Source organism: Rhinopithecus roxellana, chromosome 6 (genome assembly GCF_007565055.1).
Source record: "Rhinopithecus roxellana isolate Shanxi Qingling chromosome 6, ASM756505v1, whole genome shotgun sequence".
Classification (NCBI taxonomy): Eukaryota; Metazoa; Chordata; class Mammalia; order Primates; family Cercopithecidae; genus Rhinopithecus; species Rhinopithecus roxellana.
This window is the reverse complement of record NC_044554.1, coordinates 92,918,562-92,944,464: the sequence shown is the minus strand read 5'-3', so window position 1 is coordinate 92,944,464 and position 25,903 is coordinate 92,918,562. Positions and strand designations below refer to the sequence as shown.

At 41.6% G+C, this 25,903-nt stretch overlaps 1 protein-coding gene across 2 annotated transcripts in view; it reads right to left on the bottom strand.

The window, feature by feature from the left end:
• Window positions 1-20,538, bottom strand: part of RALA (RAS like proto-oncogene A) — an 87,084-nt gene extending 66,546 nt beyond the window's left edge. Inside the window, exons 1-2 of one of the 2 annotated variants that reach the window (XM_030932767.1) lie at window positions 19,689-20,538; window positions 19,116-19,191 (exon numbers count right to left, since the gene is read on the bottom strand). The gene's annotated coding sequence lies outside the window, so the exon portion shown is untranslated. The remainder of the gene's footprint in view (window positions 1-19,115; window positions 19,192-19,688) is intronic. The other variant, XM_010364250.2, reaches the window with a different exon arrangement.
• Window positions 20,539-25,903: the final 5,365 nt, after the last annotated feature.

Genomic DNA, 25,903 nt, shown 5'->3' with positions numbered 1-25,903 from the left:
CCTAAAATCCTTTCCTTTGTCCTGTCATTTACCCACACATTTACTGCCCTTTGTTGAAGATGCTATATAAACCAGAGCTGCAAGCCACTGTGCTCTGAGTTTGTTTTCACTGCGGTTTCTCCCATGTGTTGTATGCTGCACATGTTAATAAACTCGCTTCTCTATTGTTAAACTGCCTTTGGTTACAGCGGTTGTTCCAACTGAGGAACTAAGATGGGTAGAGGTGATCTTTAGTCTTCCTCTTGGGTACAAAAATATACAAGACGACCCCTTAAGGTCTGTTTCAACTCTGACAGATAATACATTTTATACAGATAATCTGAAGCCAGAATTTTTCAATTCCGCATTTAATTTTCATACTAAAATAAATCCCAAAAAGTACTATATGGAAGAAACGTAAGTTCCACACAGTATCCAAAAATATCTGTTCAACTACATGAACAAATTCCAGTTGTATCTATCTACTAAAGGTTTAGATAAGAAGCACTTCAAGTGATAAACATGATTTCCTTTTTTGAGCAAGAAAATCACTAAAACTACATCAATAACACCATCACCATCACCAACCACATCATATACCCAACGTCATGAAAATGAACTGGGAATTATGCTTACTTAAAAAAATTATCCTTACTTAAAACAAAAATCACTTCAAAGATGAATCATATAACATATGGACACTGACAGAGCTTGGGAATCCAAATATATGAACACAGAGGGGAAGCAAACCAGTTTTAAAAAATTGATTTCAGCAATCTGTAGGAATGTAGGAACTCCAAGATGGTAATAACCCCACTCAGAGAGGTAAAGAAAACTACGTAAAAGAAAGTCCATGAGAAGTGGGGAGGTCAGCCACAATTATCAAGTTGTTATCAATGTTGAGATAGGTCCCCTCCCTTCCCTGGGAGGTGGGAAGATGTATGTGGAATGTTTTAGCATAAACCAAGTATCATATGTGTTTGTTTCAATACAAAAATGGTTCTATTAGTAAAGCCTGATTTAACATTAAAATTAATCAGAAAATAAATATGAGTTTTAAAAAAGAGTACAGGTATTAACCTTCTATTCATTACTTTTGGTTTAACCTCATAAAAATGGGCAAAAATGATATAACACCCGTAAAAAAGTAGACATACAATTTGTCTGCCCAGCACCCCTCCAGCACCCCTTCCTTTCCTTACCCCATCACAAAGGACTAAATTAGGATGTGCCACTTCCCTCAAAAGCAAGGCATGAGACCCAAGCTGGCCAAAGTGCTACATTTCTTGGGCTCTTCTAGTATGGCTACTGAGGAAGACTGTCTCTGCTGAGCTGGGAAGAACTGAATCTGGAGATAAAGGTGGCTATCTTCCTGATCACATGAAGAGAGTCTGCCAGTAAAATGGAGAAGTAGAGGAAGAGAGAAAAAAATGGCAAAACTCTGTTTTGCTGAACTGGCTTTCTGGCTCTTACAACTGAGAGAGTCCTAATACCCACAGTATGAGTATTTACTTCACATGGTTCAAAGTGGAAAGAGTGTCTCACTGCTTAATTGTTGAATGAAGATGAAGGTGACTATTCTTTCTTTAACTGACTCTGCTTTAATACTATTAATAGATACATGGAAGAATTAAGACCAGAAGATGTAGCTTTCCTCCCAACCCTCCAAGAAAGTCACATGGGAAATTAGAAAACATTAAGAAAGGCTCATGGTCAACATCATTACAAAAAAGCACAGCACTCTCTGAGAGAAAATATCTGCCAATCATATATAGCTGATAAAAGATTTGTATCTGTAATACACAAACTCTTACAACTCAGTAACAAGAAAATAACCCAATTTAAAAAGAAACAGGAAAAAGATTTGACTAAACGTCTCACCAAAGAAGGTATGTGAATGGCTAAGAAGCACATGAAAAGATGCTGAACATCATCAGTTATTAAGGAAATGCAAATGAAAACCACAATAAGATACCATTTCAGGCTGGGTACAGTGGCTCATGCCTGTAATTCCATCACTTTGGGAGGCCAAAGCAGGTGGATCCCTTGAGTTCAGGAGTTTGAGACAAGCCTGAGCAACATAGCAAAACCTCATTTCTCTAAAAAGACAAAAATTAGCCAGGAGTGGTGCCATGCACCTGTAGTCCCAGCTGTTGGGGAGGCTGAGGTGGCAGGATTGCTTGAGCCTGTGAGGTTGAGCTCCAGTGTGCCAAGATCTCACCACTGCACTCCAGCCTGAACAACAGAGCAAGTCCCTGTCTGAAAAAAACAAAACAAAATAAAAACCAGATACCATTTCATATCCACTAGAATAGTTATAATACAGAAAAAACACTAACATCAAAAAAGACTACAGCAGGTCCTCAAATAATGTTGTTTGGCTCAAAATAATTTGGTTTTAATGAAATAGGAGGGAAAAAACCCCACATTCCAAAGATGTGTACAAGAGGTTCACAGGCATATCTAAATTGTCCATGCCTGAGTGTGGTGTGTGCATGAGGGCATCCTGCAACAGGATGGCGTCCTGTTCAAGGCTGGTTCCAGCCTGGTTCCCTGAGTTGCTGGAATGGGCTCTGGCCATCCAAGAGCCTGAACTGGAAAAAGAGGGTTGGAAAATGAATGGATGAATACAAATTATTAGAAAATAAAAATCTATAAAGTCTATGATAATCAGACAAATGTATGAAAACACAGGATATGATATAAAAGTGCTCAGAAAGTCTGTCATATTTGTGATTATTTCTCTCCCTCTCTCTATTTTTTTAAAGGAACAGGGTCTCACTATGTTGTCATGGTTAAGAGTGCAATGACTATTCAGTCTTAACCATAGTGCACTACATCGTCAAACTCTTGGGCTCAAGAGATCCTCTTATCTCAGCCTCTCATGGAGCTGGGACTACGTGCGCACATCACCGCCATTTCTTTTTGAACTGTGTGGTGGCAGAAAGTGCTCCTTACAATTTTCGCTTTGTAAAGATTTCTTCTTTGATTTGCCAATCACTAATGCAACTGCTGTCACTCACTGATTCACCAAAAACTGGGTAATAATCTTGTTTGTATCAATCTTTCTGAAAAGTATGTATAGCTCACAATTATTTCAATGTTTAGAAGTGTTTTGGGTCTTGATTTAGAAGTTTGTGATGTTTTTGTGACCAGAAATATGCTGCAGAAACTTAACTCTTGTTTATATCAATTAACCTATGGTAAAATTGTTTTTGTTATACACCATTTCACTGAAAGTCACATTTTCCAAGAACCTACCTATGACATTAAGTGAGGACTTACTGTGTAACAACTGTCCATAAAGATGCAGAGAAATAGAAGCCCTCAAACACTGCTGGTGAGGATGCAAAATAATGTGCAGCCACTCTGGAAAACAGGGTGGCAATTTCTTAAGAGGTTAAACATAAATGTACCATACAGCCCAATAATTACACTCCCAAGTGTATATACATGAGAAATGAAAACATATGTCCACACAAAGGCTTGTACATGAATGTTCACAGCAGGATTAATCACAACAACCAAAAAGTGGAAAAAATCCAAATGTCCACCAACTGTAAATGATAAACAAGATGGCCTGGGCACAGTGGCTCATGCCTGTTATTCCAGAATTCTGGGAGGCCAAAGGGGAGGACTGCTTGAACCTAGGAGTTTCAGACCATCCTGGACAACACAGGGAGAACCCCATATGTACAAAAAAAATTTAAAAACTAGCCAGGCCTGGTGGCATGTGCCTATGGTCCCAACTACTTGGGGGGCTGAGGTGGGAAGAATGCTTGAGCCCCGGAGGTCAAGACTGCAGTGAGACATGATGATAAACAAAATGTGGTATATCCATATCCATAGAATGGAATACTACTAAGCAACAAAAAAGAACTACTGACACATGGGCCAGGTGCCGTGGCTCACACCTGTAATACCATCACTTTGGGAGGCCGAGGCGGGCGGATCATGAGGTCAGGAGATTGAGACCATCTTGGTTAACACAGTGAAATCCCATCTCTACTAAAATACAAAAAAATTAGCCGGGCGTGATGATGGGCGCCTGTAGTCCCAGCTACTCGGGAGGCTGAGGCAGGAGAATGGCGTGAACCCGGGAGGCGGAGCTTGCAGTGAGCTGAGATCCGGCCACTGCACTCCAGCCTGGACGACAGAGCGAGACTCCGTTTCAAAAAAAAAACACAAACAAACAAGAAAACACATGCTGTAACATGAATGAACCAGAAAGACACTATGCTAAGTAAAAGAAGCCAAACACAAAAACCACATATTGTATGATTTCATTTATATGTACCATCTGGAAAGGGCAAATCTATGAAGATCCCTGTTATACCCTTAGAAAAATCACTGACTTGACACTAAATATTGTTCTAAATTTATGAACAAGTGGCACACTCCTGTAATACCAGCTACTCAGGAGGCTTCAGCAGCAGGATCACTTGAGGCCAGGAGTTAAAGGTTAGAGTGAGCTGTGATCACACCATTGCACTCCAGCCTAGGTGACAGAGCATTCAGCCTAAGCGACAGAGTAAGACCCTGTCTTTTAAAATAAAATTTAAAAAAGAGAGAGAGAGAGAAAGAGACATTAGGAGACAACTGGGAAACCTGAATCTGGGTTAGATATTAGAGGATGTTACGGAATTACTACTAATTTTCTTAGGTGTTACAATAGTATTACAACAGTATTATGCAGGAGAATGCCTTTATTCTCAGAAAATGCAAGCTGAAGTACACAAAGGTGAAGTTTCTCCAGCTTACTTTCAAAGAGCTCAAAAATCAATCAATAAATAAAAGCATCTTATACTCAGAAAAAGCAAATGTGGCCAAAATGATAATTGGTGATTGGTGAATATAGGTGTAGGGTATGTAGGCATTCAATATACTATGTTACTCTTTTCTGTAGGTTTGAAATGTTTCAAAACAAAAAGCTGGGAGGAAATAGCACTCTCATTTTAAATCTAACCAAATGTAAAAGGAATTACCAATAAAGTTCTCTGTGCATTTAGAAAGAAGCACAGAGTTCATGTATAAATACTGTCATCTTTTTGGTCTACCTGTGTTAACATACTGAAACAGAGGGAACAATTGTTGAATTAAGGTCAATAAATGTTCCCATGTGGAAGAACAGCTGTCCTCTCTATATCTCTTGGCTGATAATAAAGATCAAATAAGATAATGTATACAAAAGGGCAGTTTCCATTAAAAAAAATTAGTCACACTTTGTACCTTCCTGTTAACAGGGACAGAAATACAGGATTAAACCTAACATCATTTTGGGTTACTTTGGCTATAACTGGGGCTCCTCAATTTTGTAGTCAACACTGCACTAACAATTCACTTAGACAATGTCAGTATTCATTATGAATAATTCCCCTTCATTACTCTTAAACATTCTATTTGCTACACCACAAATTTTAATAGTGTGCTTTTAACAATTTACTGTTTTAACAGCTTGAAACTCATCTGATATGGTTTGACTCTTGTGTCCCCACCCAAATCTCATGTCAATTTGTAATCCCCATGTGTCAGGGGAGGGACCTGGAAGCAGGTGACTGGATCATGGGGGTGGTTTCTCCCATGCTGTTCTAGTGATAGTGAGTTCTCATGACATCTGATCGTTTAAAAGTGTAGCACCTCCTTGCCTGGTCTCTCTCTCCTGCTCCACCGTAACGAGAATGTGCTTGCTTCCTCTTTGCCTTCTGCCATGATTATAAGTTTCCTGAGGCCTCCCAGTCATGATTCCCGTTAAGTCTGAAGAAATGTGAGTCAATTAAACCTCTTCTCTTCATAAATTACCCAGTCTCAGGTAGTTCTTTATAGCACTGAGAGAACAAACTGGTATAACATCAAATACACAAATGTAAAACAGAAATTTTGTTAAAGAATCAAAAGGAAAGTCCACCTGGAAGTTCAAACAAAAAGTCAAGTTTATAGTTTTTACCATAAAGAAAGTGTTCTTGGGACTGGACCTCAAACTTAAGAGATCTAAGAAGAAAAGGCATATATGATATGCTAAAACACAGATAACTTCATAAACATAGGGGAGCTCAAAGTACCCTAGCAGAGGAAGGAAAATAAATTATATTCACTAGAATGGCTATAATAAAAAAGATAATACAATAACAACTGTTAGTGAGGTTGTGGAAAAACTGGGAACTCTCATACGCTGCCAGTGGGGATGTAAAATGGTGCAGCTGCCTTAGAAAAGTTTGGTTGGTCCTCACAATGTTAAACATGGAGTTACTTTATGACCCAGCAATTCCACTCCCAGGTATATACACCCAAGAGAAATGAAAACATACATCCATGCAAAAACACATACATCAATGTTCATGTCAGCATTATTCAATATAAGCCCCCAAGTGGAAACACCCACATCTATCAACTGATGAACGGATAAATTATGGCATACCCACACAATGGAACATTATTCAGCCATAAAAACAAATGAAGTATTGCCACATGCTACAATATAGATGATCCTGAAAACATTATGTTAGGTGAAAATAGCCAGACACAAAAGACTACATATTGTGTGATTCCATTACGGAATCCAAAAATTGTTTGGAATAGGAAAGGCTGTAGAGTAGAGTCCCCATCCCCTGGGCCACAAACTGGTAGCAGTCCGTGGCCTGTTAGGAACTGGGCCGCACAGGAGGAGGTGAGCGGAGGGCGAGCAAGCATTACTGCCTGAGCTCCAACTCCTGTCAGATCAGTGCTGGCATCAGATTCTCACAAGAGTACAAACAGTGTGAACTGCGCACGTGAGCAATCTAGGTTGTGTGCTCCTTATTAGAATCTAATGCCTGATGATCCGAGGTGGAACAGTTTCATCCCAACACTATCCTCCTCCCCATCTCCCCTGGTCCGTGGAAAAACTGTCTTCCACAAAACCAGTCCCTGGTGCCAATAAGGTTGGGGACCACTGCTGTGGAGACAGAAAATAGATTAGTAGTTGCCAGGGGCTGAGGGGCAGAAGAAATCAAGCCTGATGACTAATGAGTATGGCTTTCTTTTCGAAGGTAATGAAAATCTTCTGGAAGTAGATATTGGTGATAATTGCACAACTCTGACTATATTAAAAACCACTAAATTGTACTTTTTTCTTTTTCAAGACAGGTCTGGCTCTGCTGCCCAGGCTGGAGTGCAGTGGCTCACTGCACCTCCTGGGCTCAAGCGATCCTCCCACCTCAGCATCCTGAGTAACTAGGACTACAGACAGGCATGCGCCACCATGTTCGGCTAATTTTTCTGTATTTTTTGTAGAGATGCTTGGTTAATTTTTTTGTACTTTTTGTAGAGATGGGGTTTTGCCATCTTGCTAGACTGGTTTTGAACTCCTGGATTCAAGCAATCTGCCCGCCTTGGCCTCCCAAAGTGCTGGAATTATAGGCATGAGCCTCCGTATCTGGTGAAATTGTACATTTTAAAGGGCAAATTTTATGGTATGTGAATTATACCTCAATAAATCTGTTATTATAAAGAAGACTCAAGTCCTCACTACAAAAAAAATAAGCAAAGGAAATAAAGACAATTCATACACTAAGAAATACAAATTACCAATGAAACAGAAAATTTAACAAGACAAAGAAATGGATTTTATGAACTGGACCAAAACAAAACATAAACATAAATAAGCATAGCAACAAATAGCGACAAAATGATCAAGTTTTATTTTATTCTTAGGGACTAAGAAAGCTACTGAAAATCACAAGCAGCAAATAAGAATGAAGTAGCAGGGACAGAGAATTGTCTTAGCTGTATTATGTAGATGTAAGAAACAGGAAGAAGACCGTGGAGATTAATAGGGTAGTGGGAAGGTTACCAATTATTCAAGCACTAAATGACTAGGGCTGGTGTCCCAGAAACCTAAGACTTCAGAGGATGGAGTAAATATTTTAGGCAGAAAGATGATGGAAGACAGATTTCCCTCAGACTAAAAATGGTGGGGGGCGGGCAGAGGAAATAAGACGACAACAACAACAACAAAAAGAACAGAAAAGATCACCCTCCTGCTGAAGCGTGCCATCAGGGTAGCTGCACGTACCACAGGACAAGATCTGAGGATCTTCAAGGCAGGAAACCCCAAAGTCTGCCCCACCCAAGTCTGGTTTTCATACCAGTGAGGCAGCAAGACCCTGAGAGAAAAAGGTGACATGGGTCATAGGAAAAGTGAAGACAGATAGCTGGAATGGACCAAGGAACGGACCAAGGTGAGTGAAGGCTCCTCAACCTAAGGACAAGAAGAGATCATTAAATACTCCACCTACCAGCACTCCAGGGACAGCAAAGATGGACAACAGGCCAAAGATTGAGAATTGTAAGGAGTTCTAGGAAGGAACTCATTAGCATATGGGGCAATAAATTAATAAACATCCTACCACCCAGCCCTCCTGGGAGAGAAAACAATAGAATGACAGAAAAGGGCAATAGGATGTGGTCTGAGAGTTCACAAAGGGACCTGGAAATCTTGAAATTATAAGAATCTACACAAAATATGCTACTTGAACTTTCTGGATAAATTAGATGGCAGTGAAATAAAAACACTCTCCAGAACTTGGGAGACCAAGCACTGGTGTGCAACCACCTTCATTGCCATGTGGATGGAACATGTGCAGGATGCTGGGCCAACACCTGATTTCACACTAACAAATCATTCCTGCCAGATGACTGGATCCGCATAAATAAACCTGGAGAAAGAACTGCCTCAAAGCCAGATGTCCCAGGCCCTACACACTTGTCAAGAACCACCCACAGCTATGTACTCTAGGATTACCCCCCAATGGATAAACTCATTTAATTACAAACCTACTGATACGGTTTGGCTGTGTCCCCACCAAAATCTCACCTTGAATTGTAATCGCCATAACCCCACCTGTTGAGGGAGGGACCAGGTGGGAGGTGACTGGATCATGGAGGCGGTTTCCTCCGTGCTGTTTTCGTGATAGTGAGTTCTCACGAGAGCTGATGGTTTTATATATAACGCAGTTTTTCCTGCTCTCGTGTGCACACGCTCCCTCTTGCTCTCTCACAGGTATTCTCATTCTCTCTCTCCTTCTCTCGCTTTTCTGCTGACATGTAACACATGCCTTCTTCACCTTCTGCCATGATTTTAAGTTTCCTGAGGCCTCCCCAGCCATGGGAAACTGTGAGTTAATTAAACCTCTTTTCTTTACAAATTACCCATTCTAGGGTTATGTCTTTATAGCAGTGTGAGAACTGACTAACATCTACCTCGCTATACGATCTAGAAATACAAGAAGTCAAGGCAGCACCATATCAATACAAAACCACTCTTGCTCATCTGCAAAGCACACACACCACTTAAGACTATGAAGCCTAGAAGGGAATCCCTAGATTTTCATAGACCCATGACAGCTTTAGCCTAGAAGAGAAAATGAGGTCACCCTGTGGCATCTATAACTAGCTGGGTAAAAAACACAATGAAATCCAGAAAACTGTGTAGAGAAGCAAGAAAACTCAGGACTGGTTGTATAAACTGAGAAACCATGAAGCAGTTACCATGCTAAGCACCGTATTTTGCTACCACGCACTAAGAAAGTTGACCTTTCCTGCCTCTTACCACATCCATCTCCTTAAGTATCTTTTGTTAAAATTTAATTTTTTAAAAATTGAGATGGAGCCTCACTCTGTCACCCAGGCTGGAGTGCAGTGGCATGACCTCAGTTCAATGAAGCCTCCCCTCCTGGGCTCAAGTGATCCTCCCACCTCAGCCTCCCAAGTAGCTGGGACCACAGGCACACGGCACCATGCTCAGCTAATTTTTGTACTTTTTGTAGAGACAGGGTTTCATCATGTTACTCAACCTGGTCTCAAACTCCTGAGCTCAAGCTACCTGCTGGCATCGGCCTCCCAAAGTACTGGGATTACAGGTCTTAGCCCCCATGCCCAGCCAATCTCCATAAGCATCTCTTAAAGACATAGCAAAGGACTGTGTGCAACCCTTGCAAGGTATACACATAGCCAGATAATTATCTAGCTTTAAATATACACATTTGTATATCCAGGATGAATATAATACAATGAAGCAATCAGCACCTCTATTAAAGACACTGTTACACTGCTATTTAATATTGTTCTGGAGATATTAGTCAATGCAATTAGATAAGATAAACAGTTAAAGGCATAAACACTGGAAAAGAAGGAAAAAAACTCTATTTACAGATGACATGATAGTATATCTGGAAAGTCTGAGAGAAGCAATGATGAAAGTAATTGATATGATTTGGATGTGTGTCTCTTCCAAGTTTTATGTTGAAATGTGATTCCCAATGTTGGAGGTGGGCCTAGTGGGGGATGTGTCGATCACGGGGCAGATTCCTCATGAATGGCTTGGTGCTGTCCTCACAGTAATGAGCAAGTTCTCACTCTATTAGTTCACATGACAGCTTGTTTTTTAAAAGAGCCCAGAACCTCTTCCTCTCTCTTACTCCTCTTTCGACATGTGTCACACCTGCTCACCCTTCACCTTCTTCCATGAGTAAAAACTTCCTGAGGCCTCACCTCATCAAGCAGATGTTGGTGTCATGCTAGTACACCCTGCAGAACCGTGAGCCAAACAAATCTCTTTCCTTTATGAATTATCCAGTCGTAGGTATTCTTTCATAGCAACGCAAAAGAGGCTAACATAGTCCAACTTAGTAAGAATTTGGCAAGGTGGCAGGAAAATATGCAGAAATCGACAATATTCATATTCATGGACAATAACCAGTTAAAAGACATAAATTATAAGAAAACTATAATAGCAACAAAAAAGATAAAATGGCTTAGGAATAAGAAAGAAATGTTGAAAACTTATATGAAGAAAACTATAAACCATTCCTCAAAGACACAAAAGTAGAATTTAAAAAATAAAAAGACATTGTTTTCGGTTAAGATGTCTCAATACCATCAAGATGTCAATTCCATAGCAGGGCATGATGGCACACACCTGTACTACCATCTACTCAGGTGGCTGAGGCAGGAGGATCACTTGAGCCCAGGAGTTCAAGGCTGCAGTGAGCTATGATGGCACCACTGCACTCCAGCCTGGGCAACAGAGGGAGACCCTTTCTCTAAAAAAAAGATGTCAGTTCTCCATAAGTTAGTATAAGTTTAATGTGATCCTAATAAAAACAGCAATGAGGCCGGGCACCGTGGCTCATGCCTGTAATCCCAGCACTTTGGAAGACCGAGGCAGGTGCATCACTTGAGGTCAGGAGTTTGAGACCAGCCTGGCCAATATGGCGAAACCCCGTCCCTACTGAAAAAAAAAAATACGCTGGGCATGGTGGCACATGCCTGTAGTCCCAGCTATATGGGAGGCTGAGGCAGGAGAATCGCTTGAACCTGGGAGGCAGAGGGTGCAGTGAGCTGAGATCGCACCACTGTACTCCAGCCTGGGTGACGCGGCGAGACTCTGTCTCAAAACAAAACAAACAAACAAAGAAAAACAGCAATGGAATTGTTTCATAGACTTAAGACAAATCGATGCTGAAGTTCATACAAGAAGGCAAGAAAAACAACGAAGAGGAAGTGCTATAATGGGGGACCAGCCCTACCAAATATTAAAACGTAGCCTCTATGATTACATGATGTGGTACTGGTACATGAATGGTGAGATAATCCAATAGAAAAAAAATACCCAACTGCATATAGAAGAAACAACAATTTTTTTTTCTTTTTTAAATAAATGTCATTGGGGCAATTGGATAGCCACTTGGAAAAGAATAAAATTATCATACATAGAAATAAACTCTGAATGGAACTAAATGTGAGAAATGAAACTATATGAGTACCAGAAGAAAGCATGTGTAATTTGAATTCCGCTATAACTTGAAGGTAAGAAAAAACTTCCTAAATATGACTAAAACTTCAGATGCAGTAAATTTAAAATTTACATATTTGACTATACAAAAACAATCTTTTGCATGGCAAAAAATCACCACAAGCAATGCCAAGACAACTAGCAAAAATATCTGCAACATATGTCAAAGTTAAATGGCTAATATTCTTAAATAGAAGGAACTTTTAAAAGCTGAGGGGAAAAAAGACTGAAAGTCATATAGAAAATGGGCAAATTGGTCGGGCACGGTGGCTGCTGCCTGTAATCCCAGCACTTTGGGAAGTTGAGGTGGGCAGATCACTTGAGTCCAGGAGTTCAAGACCAGTTTGGGCAACATGTTAAAACCTCATCCCGACAAAATACAAAAATTAGCACGGCATGGTGACATGCACCTATAATCCCAGCTACTCAGGAGGCTAAGGCAGAAAGATCACTTGAGTCTCAGAGGCTGAGGCTGCACTGAGCTGTGATGGCATCATTGCACCACTGCACTCCAGCCTGGGAGGGTCCAGCAAGACTCTGTCTCAGAAAAAAAAAAAGAAAGAAAGAAAAAGAAAGCTGGGCACGGTGGCTCACACCTGTAATGCTAGCTCTTGGGGAGGCTGAGGCAGATGGATCATTAGGTCAGGAGTTTGAGACTAGCCTGACCAACATGGTAAAACCCCATCTCTACTAAAAGTACAAAATTAGGGCCAGGCATGGTGGCTCACGCCTGTAATCCCAGCACTTTGGGAGGACGAGGCAGGCAGACCACGAGGTCAGGAGAGCGAGACTATCTTGGCTAACATGGTGAAACCCCGTCTCTACTAAAAGTCCAAAAAATTAGCTTGGTGGCACGTGCCTCTAGTTCCAGCTACTTGGGAGGCTGAGGCAGGAAAATCGCTTGAACCTGGGAGGCAGAGGTTGCAGTGAACTGAGATGGTGCCACTGCACTCCAGCCTGGTAGAGCGAGACTCCATCTCTAAATAAATAAATAAATAAATAAATAAATAAATAAATACATAAATACGTAAATAAGTAAATAAATACAAAAATTAGCCAGGCATGGTGGCGCACACCTGTAATCCCAGCTACTCAGGAAGCTGAGGCAGAAGAATCACTTGAACCTGGGAGACGGAGGTTGCAGTGAGCAGAGATCATGCCACTGCACTTCCAGCCTGGGCGACAGAGCAAAACTCCATCTCGAAAAGGAAAAAGAAAAGAAAGTGGACAAATAATATGAACAATAAAAAGAAATACTAAAATGGCCCTTAAACCTATGAAAACATGTTAAATTCACTTGTAATATAAGTACAAATGAAAATTACACTGAGATACCATTTCTTACCTATTAGATCAGCAGAAATTCAAAAGCTGACAAAACACTGCTGGTGAGGCTGTGGGGAAATAAACACTCTACTCTCATACACTGCTGGTAGGAATGCAAAATAGTACAACCCCATAGGATGAGGAGTTTGACAGTATCTAACAACTCTATATATGCATTATCCTGAAGATGTATCTCCAACAATACAAAGATACACGTACTCAAAGTTTTGCACTGTAATATCATTTGTAATTGCAAAATATTAGATATTATTTAAATATTCAAACAGGACATAGTTGAAAAAACTACGTGATTTGCTTTAATGCGACCCCCAGAGCAAATGCCAGAGAAAAGGCAAGTAGGCAAGGCAAAAAAACTTTATTTACAAGCCAATGTGAAGGAGGGAGCAAGGTTCACCAGTCTCCGGCAGTGGAGGCCAATGAAGTCGCTCCGGCATTCTCGGGCGAGGTTCCTAGGTCCACACAGGAGCAGGGGCCAAGGAAGTTCGGACCGGCGTTCTCGGACGAGGTTCCCGGGTCCCGCGTACAAGGAGGGGCCGAGGAAGTTCGCTCCGGCGCTCTAGGACGAGGTTCCTGGGTCCCGCGCACGAGGAGGGGCCGAGGAAGTTCGCTCCGGCGCTCTAGGACGAGGTTCCTGGGTCCCGCGCACGAGGAGGGGCCAAGGAAGTTCGCTCCGGCGTTCTCGGACGAGGTTCCTGGGTCCCGCCTACGAGGAGGGGCCAAGGAAGTTCGCTCCGGCGTTCTCGGACGTGGTTCCTGGGTCCCGCGTACGAGGAAGCGCCGAGGAAGTTCGGTCGCTCCGGCGTTCTCGGACGAGGTTCCTGGGTCCCGCGCACGAGGAGGGGCCAAGGAAGTTCGCACCGCGCGCCCGCCGGGAGCGGCTTTTACGTCCTGGGCCCGGGAGTGGGAGGGCAGTGGGCGGGACATAGGCGGGTCGGGGGCGGGGCGGTAGGCGTGGCTAGGCGGGTTCCGGTTCCTCCCCGTCGGAGGTCGTGTTGCGCCTGCGCAGCCGACCCGTGTCTTTCCCGGGCGCGGGAAAGTTGACGGTGAAGAACCCGGAACTGCGCCATCCTGCCTCCGCTTGTCCAAACACTACGGTACATACGATAGCAGTTAAGAATGAAAGGCCGGGCGCGGTGGCTCAAGCCTGTAATCCCAGCACTTTGGGAGGCCGAGACGGGCGGATCACGAGGTCACGAGATCGAGACCATCCTGGCTAATACGGTGAAACCCCGTCTCTACTAAAAAATACAAAAAACTAGCCGGGCGAGGTGGCGGGCGCCTGTAGTCCCAGCTACTTGGGAGGCTGAGGCAGGAGAATGGCGTAAACCCGGGGGGCGGAGCTTGCAGTGAGCTGAGATCCGGCCACTGCACTCCAGCCTGGGCGACACAGCGAGACTCCGTCTCAAAAAAAAAAAAAAAAAAAAGAATGAAAGTTATTGATTTTAGTTTATGTATATTATCTTTTCACATAGCTACTGAGTTGTTAGGAGATAAACATTAAGTTGTTCAGACCTAATTACTTAATAAATTAAACTGGCTGGGCGTGGTGGTTGACGCCTGTAATCCCAGCACTTTGGGAGGCTGAGGCGGGCAGATCACGAGCTCAGGAGTTCGAAATCCGCCTGGCCAGCATGGTGAAACCCCGTCTCTACGAAAAATACAAAAAATTAGCCGGACATGGTGCCACGTGCCTGTAATCCCAGCTACTCGGGAGGCTGAGGCAGAAGAATTGCTTGAACCTGGGAGGTGGTGGTCGCAGTGAGCCGAAATCGCACCGCTGCACTCCAGCATGGGTGAAAGAGCGAGACTCCATGTCAAAAAAAAAAAAAAAAGAATAAACAAACAAAAAAATTAAACTGTTAGGTGTTTCTTTTGACCTAGGGATGCTGTGAAAAAAATTACTGCGATAATAAGGGTGCCATGAATTGTGAAAGCTTGGGCACTTGACTGATAAAGGCCTATGAAGAAGGCCTTTAAGAGAGAGAAAGAACGTGTGTCTGTGTAGTTATGAGGTTACTGTGGATTGTTGTCAACAAAATTTACAATAGGCTAATGAAAGTACTCTCTCCATAGTAAGAGCTGTAACAGAAGTTATGACAGGACATAAGAGAAGCAACCAGCCCAGTCTTGAAGGTTTTTTTTTTTGTTTTGTTTTGTTTTTTTTTGAGGGATGGGATCCAGAGAGAGAACCTAATTGTAATTTTTTTTGGAGAAATATAACCTAAACTGAGTTCTGAAGGACCAGTAGGAGTATACTCAACTAGGGGAAGGAAGAGAGGCTAGAATTCCAGGAAGAGGAAATGGAGGACTGAGTAAACAAACACTAGCATTCCAGAAGCTGGGTATTGCTAAAACAAAAGATCATCCAAGAAGAGAGATAAGGCTAAAGGGTTAGGTAAGAAAAAAACGAAAAAATATGAAAGATAAAGGGGGAAAAAAGAGAGTTAGGTAAGGAGCACATCTTGAAGATTTTGTATATGAGATTAAGGCTAAATGGAGTTTGAATTTTATTAATGGGCAAAAAAGAGCCACAAGAGGATTTCAAGCAGGGGAATATCACCACTGTTCTAAGCAAGAATGGGAAAAGTATCAGATGGGTTCCAACCACAGGCTATAAGGCTAATGTAGTAATCCAGAATATCTAGACAGGGCAGCCGCACTCAGTGTTCACTCACTCAGTGTGGCAACCTCCACTTTCAATGGAGTACTATGTTAGCTTCTCGACTACATAAGCAAACAGATCCCGTGGCTTAGATGATCACAATCAAAATCTTTTGGAAACTGGGGAATCTTTGCCCACCTTCCCAATAAATCAGGGAGTATAAGCCATTTTATAATCTAACTGTGTCTTATGGTCCAAAATAACATTATCAAACCCTGACATTTAGTTTCAAAAGTAAATTCAGTAATAAAATTGGATCCCAGACTTTAAGGAGATTATGTATGTCAGTGTTACATCTATTGCATCTAATATAGGACCCTTGCTGTGAAGGGCTTTAAGAACAGTATCATTTTATGGAGGCATGCCTTTTTTGGCTTGTAAAGACTACCCTCTTGACTTTGAGAAACTAAGTCATCACCTTCAAGTATAATTAAATCAAATATGCAAATTCTCATCTAAAATTTACTCATACATAGAAACCCATAGAAGTTTAATTTCTTTTTTTCTATATGGCAACCCAAATCCTTATGAATGCAATAAGGTAATAAGAAAGATGTCTTAAAGAAAAAACAGAATAACTTACTTATGGGGGCCAGATAATCAGCTGTTTTTTACTTAAGGGTATATCTTTAAAAAAAGAGAGAGAGAGAGAGAAACACATTCTTCAAAGTAAGCCTATTTAAAAGTGCATTTTAAAAAGTGCACAGGCTTAGAAGGAGGGAAGAGAATTCTACCAGCACTGAAGAGCAGCTAGACCCTTACAAGACTTCTGCCACCTTTAAGCCTCCATCTTAAACCCAGAGAAAATGATTAATGGCCTCAAATGGTTAAAAACAGACCCAGAACATCTCTGCTTCTTTTACCATTCTTTCTACTGTCCCCCTTAGCTTCTCCCCAATTTCCATTAGTGAAAGAAAGAACTAAAAACCAATGTGATTTCAAGGAAAGGTCACTACAAATAGACTTACGGTATTCCTCTCAAATAGGGATGATTCTGTTACTTTAAAAGCACTAATCAAAAGAACTGAGTCCAAATACTTTACCAGAACACCGACGGGAACAATGCCCAACCATTTTTCCATCGTGGCACACATAGAAGGTGGTAACACTGTATGTGTAGGCACACTGAAGATAAAAGAGAAGAATGGCTGCTGCTTGAGGCCACCTGGCCAGGGCCACTGGCAACCCCAGGCCACACCTGATGTCCAAGAGAGAGGCATCAGTATCTTCGCCTTCCTGAAGCTCCAGTTCCCAGCTCAGTCAGAACTGCCTTTTCCACAGCCATTTAGGATTAACTGCAATAATACTCAATGCTCTCAGCAATTGTTACTTTCAAATCTAGGCTCTACTACACACAAGCTAGGTGCCTAGCCTCCGGCAAATAACTTCAATTTACCTTAATAAAGTATGGGAAAACTACCTGTCTTGCAGAAGTGTTGCAGAGATTAGAAATAATTTAAGTAAAGCTCTTATCACAGTGCTTGGCAGGCAATCAACACATGAGAACTCTTATTACCAAGAGGACTACTGAATTAAAGAAGGAAAATCTAACCTCTGTATAGTGGTAATGTCACTGACATAAGAAATTGCTGGCTTCCCTCTCCTTAGTGTCTAAGAGTTAAAACATTTTAAAAAACAATGAAAATCATAAACTATCTACTTCAGAATCATAATATTTTTCCTCATTAACATTCACAGTCTCTTATTCCAGTATTTTAAAAGTAATTGTCCTTGCCACTCATCTACTAAAGAATACAAATGCATATTACACTGATATGCATATCTACAAGAATTGACACGGGTACATTTATTTATGTTCTGTAGAAGCTAAGCTTGGAAAAACAGTGCAGGACCACCACCAGACACTTGGAGAGGACAGAAAATGTCAGCACCTTCTTCTTATTTGAACCTCCCTAACGTGAAAATAATCCAACCATCTATAGACAAAAATATTCCCTCACAAATGGTAGACAAGATTCTTTTCTATAATTAGCCCTTTCTTCTTTTGGAAAGTCCTGTGAAGAAAGTGTTGTAATGAAGTACTGCTTCAAAACAAACGATACATATCATTGCACACTCAGCAAACACACTAGAGAACAGCATCTGGATCTTGGAAAATAAATATAAAAGAGGCTATTGGTAAATCATGCCAAGGTCACATCAGGATGTCAGAGGATTGCATGTATTCATGGGAAGAATGAACCACTATAAGCATTCTGGGAAGCACCACGTTTTCCAAAAAGTGATAATTCCTAATTTCCTCTTTTTGATTAAGATAGGGTACAGTTATCAACCCCAAACATAAACTTGCTGTGTATCACCAGGCAATCTCTTCCTACTAACTCTGAATATGCTCAAGTAGTAAGCATTTAACACTGGAATACAAGTTACAATGCCCAGCACAATTTTAATATAATTTTAACCTTTCAGAGCAGGATAGTTTTGGAAGGTAAAGAATTCTTTGACTCTGCTGAAGAATGTAAAGACGAAGTAAAGTCTGTATGTGGCAAGAACCTAAAACAAAACAAACAGCCTAGCCCAACAAAAATAAGCAACTCCTGGATGGTGACTGTGAGATAACCTACACATTCATTCATTCAGTGCAGAAATGTGTGAACAGCTTCATGTTCAAGGCATTCTGCATAGAAACAGTGATAAGTAGGACATGGCTCCTGCCCTGAAGAAATTCAAGATCAAAACATGTTGTTTTCAGATAATATTTTACAATAAGAGTGTATTATTTTAATACAGGAGTCAGTTTAGAATAATATTGTATTCCAGAGACAGAAAAACGTGAGCTAATAAGACACACAGAAATACATTAATAAACATACTGTAAGAGTTTACTAATGAAATCTGTTATCCAGTTTCTGGAATATGATTAAAGTTGCAATTTACTTCCTGGAAAAGCATTAACTTATGACACATGTTTTATAATGTTTTATAAAGGTTGTTCCCCACACACACTACACAATTTGTAAATTAGGTGCTTTTCAGCTTGACACTTAGGGCGTGGCACGGGGCTTCTCACACTACCTCAGCGACACTTGGATGAGCTCTTACAAGTCTGGACATTCAGGTTTCCGAGCACAGGCCAGTTAACTCCCCAATTCTCCCTAAATCCTGAAACAACACTGCCACCCGTGTGCCGTCACCCCCATCTACTTACACACATATATACAGGTTAAAGCATGCCAATCACATCTTCCACTTCTAGAAATCTTTCAGAAACGAACCACAGAGGAAACATCTCTCTCCCAAAATGTATTCTCTTCCTCATTTTAGAAGCTAGATTACCTGAAAATGGGCTAAAGCCGTGCAAGCGCCCAAGGCCAGGTAGTCAGTTCAGCGCGGAGAGTCTAATGACTTTAGTCTGAAAAAACATTCCTTTAACTGGCAAAAAACAAACAAAAAACCCTGGGGGAGATGCTTAAAAAGCAGCAGCTCTAGTACAGGCAAGGAGTGGAAAGAAAGGGAAGAAGGGGAGAGGGGCGGAGTGAGGCGCGGGGACTGCGGCGGCAGCGGGTAGCCCCAGGTCGCGGGCACCGCCCGGGCGGGAACTTGGGCGCCGTGGACTAGAGGTGCGGGGTGACCTTCGGACGAGGCCAACTCAGAGGGGCTGCCGGGCGCGGGGGACCTCTCCGCAGCCGCCAGCTCTCGGGGGCTCACTCGCCCCACAGCGGCGAACGCTGTGCCCCGGATTCCAGCCGGGCTCATCTCGCAGCTCGACCCTAGGCAGAACGCGGGATGTGCAATCTCGGCAGCCCGAACCCGCGTCAGGGCCTCGGCCAGCCGCCGCCCGGACACACCCCCGCCGCCGCCCCGGTGGCCCCAGTCCCTCCCCGGGCGGCCCGAGCGGGCATCGCTCACCTGCACCCCAAGCCAGTCCGCCGCCCCGAAGGCTCCGGAAGCCGCGGCTGCGTGGCTCCGGCCGGAGGGTACTCGGTCCTTGTCTCCTGGGAGGCCCCGCGCCGGGAGCAGTCGAAGGAGGAGTCTGACGGGTGGCGGCGGAGCCTGGGCGCCTGGAAGAGGAGGAGGAGGAGGAGGAGAACTCCAACGCTCTGCTCTGGGGAGATCCACCCTCCTCCTGGCGGCTCTGCAGCAGCCGCCGCAGATCACTTCCGGGGCGCTGGGGAGCGGGGCGGGGCGGCTGGGGAGCGACTTCCTGTCCGTGGGCTGAGAGGAGGGTGATCATGGGCCCGGGCAGGAGAACAATGGCTTGGAGGGCGCAGGCTGCCCGGCCTCCGCCCCCTGCATGGTGAGAGCTGTCTGCTCTGTCTTTCCGGTGGCCCCACCCCCTCGGCTCTGAGCTCCGCGAGGTGAAGTCATATCCCGGGGGCTCGGGAGTGGCTGCGGGCCTCGCAGAGGTTCCCGGATCTCGGCGTCGTCGCCCCGGTGTCCTTGTCTTTCTTTTGGGGACCAAGAGGGGGTTCTTGGGGGAAGGAGGGGAGAGCAGAGTCCGCCATCTTGCTTCTAGAGGGTCAGCTCCTGTTCCCTGGGCGTCTCAGGGTTGAGGCCGCTCGGTGGCGTGGCCGGAGGTACTCAGAGCCGAGCTGGCGACGTGGCTTGTCGCGGGCCAAATCCCAGGAGGCGGGTCAGCCGCCTACCCTGGCTGGAGGGTCTTGTGGCTGCCCTGGGCCTCATCTAACTGCTGACCCCCTGGAGAATTCGCCTCCTCGGACGGTCTGCGAGTTTTCTGAGGGGTATCGGACCCCTCTGCGATTCTGCAGGTCGGGTGTCGGTGTGACACTGAGATCATCTTGCGGCCCCATGGCACTGTGATTTGGTAGCTTGTGAGAAGTAGTTTCACTAAATCCATAAATTTAAGTTAGCAACTACAGATTCTTATGTCTTGACATTTATTCGCTTATGTCTCTTTGCTTCCTACAAATTGAGTACCAACTACATTCCTGGTATGAGCCATTCAAGGATTGTCCAGTCTAGTGGGCAGACAGACATGAAAGCAAATAATTGCTATTGAAAGTATGGTATATCAAGATGTACAGAGTAAAGAATGGATAGCTTTACTAACTGTAGGTTAGAGTTTTTAAGATAAATAGGTATTTTCTACTACAAGAAAAGGGGTGGGATGGCAAATCCGGATCCGAACAGAAAGGAGATGCAGCACGGGGACAAATAATGTGTTGAGAAGAATGAGTACTAATTACAGGTCTTAAATTTCAAACTTAGGTTGCTGAAAAGGATGAGGCTAGAGAAGAAAACAGGAGCCAAATCACGAATCATCTATGCCCTAGTGAGGCAATGAGTGGACAGATTACAATTTAAGCTATTCTTCTGTTGGTAGAGAACAGATATAACTTGCAGGGTGGGGGTGGGAGGGCAGAGGAGAAGGGTAAGCAGAGAGCCCACAAGGGGGCTATTGCAGAAGCCCGACCCTGTGTGAGTGGTAGTGAGCATCCAAAGGAGATGGATTCCTAAAATATTCAAGAGACCAGATCAACTGATAATTGGTTGCTAGGGGCAGCTGCCAGATAGGAGAATGGAAGAGGCAATGATGATGCCTTGTTTTGCTTTGAGGGAGGGGCAGGATAAGGGCGTATTTTACCAAATAAGATAAGGAAGAATTAGGATGAGTCCTGGGAGGGGACAGTCAGTTTTGGAGCTGAGGAGTGAAGTAAGAGTGGTGCTGTCTAATGGTGGTTGTTATATGGGTCTAGAGCTCAGGGAGGAGTTGGGCTGAAGTTGGAAACACCACAGGTTTACATTACCACATCCAAGCTGACTGCAGTCTACGTCATTGAGCACAGTTTCAAAACTACTTCTCCTTTCTGCCTGCCTTTACTTGGGAAAATTACTGAAATACTGCATTAAAAAACCCAGTATGGTGATATGTGTCATCCATAGACCAATACTCTAATGTTTAATGGTCTTCTAAGGACCCTAAAGGTCAGGTTTAGCAGAAACTGGATGTAACAGTGGCATCTGTTAATAGTATAGCATCATTAACTCATAAAATGAAATATTATCTATGTTTATATTTTAATATTTTAATTTTTTTCTTTTTTATTCTGTAGGAATTGCTCCGTTCCAATAAAATATTTTAAATTTAATCATTGACAATAGTTAAGCTGGCCGTAGGTTAAGGATTGAGGATGGTGGGTTGCACAAATATCTGCTCAATGGAGAACTAGAAGGAGGATGACTTCAAGAAGAGAGAGGAATAGGAATGCAATGAAAGACAACCTCAGATTCATTAGTCAGCGTGTCTCAGCTGCTTTTCGGTGGCTCACAGCTATGCTAACCTAGCATAAAGCAGTCAGAAATAGAATAGTTCATTTTGAGCAGAGCTTCAGAAAACCACAAATAGTAAAAGCCCTATAAATAATAGCTACAGCTGCAAACCAAAGACTAATTATTAGTTTTTAACTCTGTATCCCTGTAGAGCAGCATTTTTGAACACACAAAAAAATGAGAAACTCATTCACTTACATCGTAGATTATTTAAATACAGTATTCTCAATTTTCTTTGGATAAAAAAGCATTTAGGTGTATTGAACAACCATATAATGGATAATATACTGAACAGGAAATGAGAATAATTAGCTTGAGTCCCTTTTTTGTTAGTTGTTCACCATATGACCCTAGCAATGTCACTTAACCTCTCTATGCCCTAGTTTCTCTGACTGTAAAATAGAGATAATAATAACTTTCTATCAACTGCCTCTCAGAGATATTATAGGAAATAACAAATTAATGCTATGAAAGCTCTTCGAGGTACTTGGATGAAAGGGCATAATTGTAAGTACATATTATTAATAATTAGCACTAATATCCAGTAGCACTCATGAGCATTCCTGACTTTGCTGCCTGGATTACTCAAAGAACATGAAGGATCCTGTTTTAAAATACACTTAGATCTTTTTTCTTAACTTGTGAATTGACTGTTTACTATTTATGATCAAACCTTGTGTATTAACAAATACAGTTAATGAAAGAGGGAAGTAAAAAGAAGTTTTGGTAGCTACAACTTTTATGTTCATGCTACTCATAGCTAATATATGCTTTGGGGGAATATACAGGGTAGATAGGGATTTACGAGAAGCATGTTTTAGAATTGATGACTAGTCTACTCCAGTCAATTAACTGGAATTTTGTATGAAAAACATTACTCATGTCCCCATAGAATAATGCAGTCCCTATAGAATTTATATACAGTTACATGTTTGACACAATTAAGTTGAACATTCCTGTGAGACTCTGTCATTCTCATCACTGTTTAATCGGAAACGTAATGAAATATATAGACTTGGGAAGTTTCGTCCAATGTCTATCCCTAAAGTAGATGAAATTTTTTTCCATTAAATTGGTGACTTCAGTGTTTCCTTTAGAAAGGTGTATGCATAATGTAAATATTTAAATATATTCATGACTACATAATATGCATATTTATTTTTATACACTTGCTTATATACCAATTTATAAAATTATCATTTAATGTATATTAACTCTACATCTGGTAACAACATGACAAACAAGCCTTCTTTGTGTTTTAGGGCCAGATGAAAAGGTAATTGGTTAATAGCCATTTGTCACCATTGATGAAAAATCAACTCAAAGTCATGTTTTATTATTTATTAGAGTTAAGAGCATTATCTATAAGAGTCATGACTGGGTGTGGTGGCTCACACCTGTAATCCCAGCACTTTGGGAGGCCCAGGCATGAGGATCACTTGAATACAGGAGTTCAAGACCAGCTTGGCAACATGGGGAGTCCTCATCTCTCTTAAAAAAAAAAAAAAGAAAAAAACTAGGCAGGCATAGTGGCATTCACCTGTGATCCCAGTTACTCAGGAGGCTGAGGTGGATCCCTTGAGCCCAGGAGGTCGAGGCTACAGTGCCTGTGATCATTACACTGTGCTCTGGCCTGGGCAACAAAATGAAACCCTGTCTCAAAAACGAAAAAAAAAAAAAATTCCGTGACACCTTAACATTTGTACTATTTCATTTTGTTTTCACAATTTTGTGAAATACAAATTATGCAAAGAAAGATTGCAGTGAGCCAAGATCTTGCCATTGCGCTCCAGCCTGGGCAACAAGAGTGAAACTCTATCTCAAAAGAAAAGAAAAGAAAAGAAAAGAAATAGGCTCAGAGTGCCGAAAGACTAGCCCTCTGAGACTAGTTTTTAAAGACTTAAAAACTCGCTACAGTTGTCAAGTAGCATACTCAAGCACACATCTTGAGATTCTCAAATACATTGTTTCTTTTAGTACTTTATACCAGGGTCACCAGCTTGATATGACTGTTATTCCAGAACGTATTTATAATATGAGCATTTCTGGCTTATTATTGATTGCCTGCAGCATCTCCAAAATTCAGCCAAATTTAAGTTTTTAAAACTGAAAACTACAATTCTTATGTTTATGACTGTATCTTTACCAGCTTGAAGACAGGCACTTTGTTTTATTCATTTTTGTATCCTTCATGGTGTCCAAAATAAGTACTCAGAAAATATTTTTGGGATAAATAAAAAGTATATTGTGATGTTTAGTTGAATTAGGGGATAAAAAGCTGATACAATTACCTCAAACTTTTTTAGGGGGTTGTACACATTTTGAGCACCTTCATATAAAGATAGTTTGTTTGGGTTTATACTTTAAATTGGTGGAACCATTGCCTCATTTTTAATGATGTCATGCCTTGGAGAGATAGGCTTAAGTAGGTGCTGGAGATGAAAGTCACCTGTATGATATGCTTCTGGGTATATTTGTTGGGCTTAGATAGTACGGGTGACCCACAACAAAAGGTCACCTAGAATATCTAAACACAACTTTAATGAGAATGTGTAAAGAGTGGGGTTATGACAGTTGAGGTCTTCATAATTCTCCTCTTCATGTCAACGACCCTTTTGGACCACGTATTTCTATACTTTTTCTGTCAAGGGATTGGAGGATGAGTACTGTATCAGTGGTTCCCAAATGTGACTGCTTATCACAATCACCTGTGTAGTTTCAAAGGAAATTCAGATTCTCAAGTCCCACTCTAAACATAGAAAATATTTAGATTTAGGATTAGAAAATCTTGGGTGAAGTCCAGGCATCTGTAACTGTAATAACACTCTCCCTCGAATTCCAGTGATCAGTCAGGTTTGGGAAGTTCTGGTTTCAATAACTTGTTCAAGGTCACACAGAACCCTAAGTAGAGCCAGAAACTAACTCAAATCTTTTGAGTCCAAGTTAAATATCTTTTCACTGGACTCCTGCTGTCCTTTTACTGACAATATATGATGGGGTAGGATGAAGAGGTGGGGAGAAAAGTAGCAATTTTAGTTTTTTCATATTTTTTTACCATATTCTCTTACATGGTTTTAAGATTAAATGAGCTAACATCCATAGAGTGCTTAGAACAGTATCTGGCACATGGTAATTACATATAACCATTCAATGAATAGGTCTGCATTGTCCAGTCATGGCATTCACTTTGCCTGGGGTTGCATTAGGTAACATTTTATTGGGTATCAACTTTTTCTATGAAGAAAAAAATGTATGTAAATAAAGGTGGATTCTTTAGCCTTTATTTGTCGTGGAAGCCCTGAATTTGTATAGCTGAAAATATTTCTATATTGTTTCTTTTCATCTTTTCTGATATATTAAGAAAATATTAATGATATACTTATTAAAAAATTGTGGATGTGTAGCTGTGTAGTATTTTTATATTATCTAATTTAGAATATAAGATAAGGTATTTTACATTGTCTTCCTATCACTGAACTAGCTCTAAAATCGATTCTTATTGGTATATAATTAAGTATTTAGTTTTTAGAAGTCATTGTTTGGATTGATCTTCCAGATGAAATATTTCCCCTTAATGAGGTAATAGATATGTGTGGTTCTATTTTATTCCCTTATTTCTCTGCAAGTTTTTTCAGTTTTCCAATCTTGAACAAGTTTTTATACTTGTTAATTATAAATAAAAGTATGCATTTTCATTACTAGTAAGTGAAGAACCCAATTTAATACTTTAAAATGCTCTTTGATACCTTTGGACAAAGTCTGAAAATATGACTTTGGTCAGTACCTGTCACTATGAAAACTGACATCAATTTTAGTTTTTGTTCAGTTTTATA